The sequence below is a fragment of the Arachis ipaensis genome, chromosome B09, assembly GCF_000816755.2.
Source record: "Arachis ipaensis cultivar K30076 chromosome B09, Araip1.1, whole genome shotgun sequence".
In the NCBI taxonomy this organism is placed as follows: Eukaryota; Viridiplantae; Streptophyta; class Magnoliopsida; order Fabales; family Fabaceae; genus Arachis; species Arachis ipaensis.
In genome coordinates, this window is record NC_029793.2 from 18,489,117 (window position 1) to 18,491,297 (window position 2,181).

The 2,181-nt window shown below is 27.5% G+C and overlaps 1 pseudogene; it reads left to right on the forward strand.

The window, feature by feature from the left end:
- Nucleotides 1-2,181, forward strand: part of LOC107615192 — a 5,068-nt pseudogene that overhangs the window by 1,140 nt on the left and 1,747 nt on the right.

Genomic DNA, 2,181 nt, shown 5'->3' on the forward strand with positions numbered 1-2,181 from the left:
TCTAAATAATATATTATTTAATTATTCAAAGCGTTAATATGCAAGTTTGTATTATATTTGCAATTTTTATGAATTTGTTTGGCTCATACAATGGAATTGTCAAGTTTAATAGACTTAACTATGCTGATTGATCATGTCTAAGACTGACAATACTAAGAATTTTATGGCTAAAGTTAAGAAATATTCTCAATCAGACATAATTGACAAGTCCATTGTGAGCAACCTTATGATAAAACTGACAACTAAAATATTTGAAGGTCACAACCCATTCATGATATGTGACTGGAATTTCTAATCTGATAGCAAAATTAAAATCAATGGATATGAATGTGAGTGAGTCTTTTCTAGTTCAGTTTATTATGAACTCACTTTCTCCTTAATTTATTCAATTTCTAGTGAATTATAACACTTTTAAAAAAAAATAAAATTTTCAAGAGATTAAGGCCATATTGATTCAAAAAGAAGAGAGATTAAAGAAAATAAAAGATCATTCTCTCTATCTCACATTTCAAGCTGGATCTAGTAGCAATAAAGATAAGTCGGATAAAAAGAATAAGAAGGACCATCTTCACTAAAGGTTCATGATGGTAATGTCCAAAAGAAAAAGGTACTGAAATATTTTTTTTTATAACAAGACTGGACATATAAAAAAAATTGTCGAAAAAAAAAGAAATGATTCGAAAAGAAAAGTATTTATTATGTTTCAATAAGTTTTCGAATCAAATCCTGTTGAAGTGCTTAATAATACCTGATGGTTAGAGTCTGATGCAACTACTCATGTGTCACATATTATGCAGGAATCCTTTTGATCCAATTCATAAGAGAAATTGAAAACTCTTATATATGGGGAACAGAATGAAGACATGAATCGAAGAAATTGGGACGTATAAATTGATCCTGGACAGTAATTACTATTTAGATCTAAAAAAATATTTTTATGTGTCTGAATGTGTTAGGAATTTAGCTTATGTTTCGAATTCAGACAATATAAGTTTTAATTTTAAGATTGAACATGGTATTTTTTCATTGTATAAACTTGTTTATTACCATGATTCTAGTATTTTAGTAAATGATTTATATCATTTCATTTCAATTTTAATATTAGCTTTGCTGAATACCTATTTAATATTGAACATAGTACTAATAGTAAAAGCGATGTACTTATTAAAATTCTGCTTTCTTGTGGTGGCATAAAAAGTTGGGTCATATATCCAAATAAAGGATGTTAAGGTTAATAAAAAATGAAATTTTACCTAAATTAGACTTTACTGATTAGGATGTGTATGTGGATTGTATTAAAGAAAAGCAAATCAAAACTATTTCAAAGAATCTAAACACAAGAAGCAGTTAACTACTTGACTTAATACACACTGATATTTGTGGTAAAAAATATTTTATCACTTTTATTGACGATTTCTGTCGATATTGTTATTTATATCTTTTGCATGAAAAGTCTCAATCTGTGAATATTCTTGAAATATTTATTAATGAAGTAGAAAGACAATTAGATAGAAAAATAAAGGTTATGAGTTTCTGATAGAGGTGGTGAATATTATGAAAAATTTACTAAAAATAAATAATGTCAAAGTCCATTTGTAAAGCTTTTTGAAAATCGAAGCATATGTGTACAGTATACAACGTTTGGTACACTACAACAAAGTAGTATGGCTAAAAGGAAGAATCGTACTCTTATGAAAATGGTTAGGAGTATGATAACTTATAGCAATGTACCTTTATCCTTATGGATGTATGCATTAAAATTTGTTGTGTATTTGCTTAATAGGATTCCTAGTAAAGCAATTTTTAAGACATCTTATGAACTATGGACAAGAAGAAAATCCGGTTTAAGGCATTTTCATGTTTGAAGCTGCCGAGTAAAAGTAGGAGCATATAATCCACTTGAAAAAAAATTTGATGCAAGAATTAGTGATTATTTCATCGGCTATTCGGATAAATAAAAAAAGTACATATTTTATTATCCTAATTATAGTACGAGAATATTTGAATTTAAAAATGCTAGGTTTTTTTAAAAAATGGTCATTTTAGTGGGAGTGAAAAATCACAAAGAATGAATATTCGAGAGAATCATATAATAATTCCTACACATAATAGTTCTTCTCAAGTTGTTGTTCTTATTGTGATGTCACGGTTAGACGTAGATCCAAACATCTTATAAAGAGG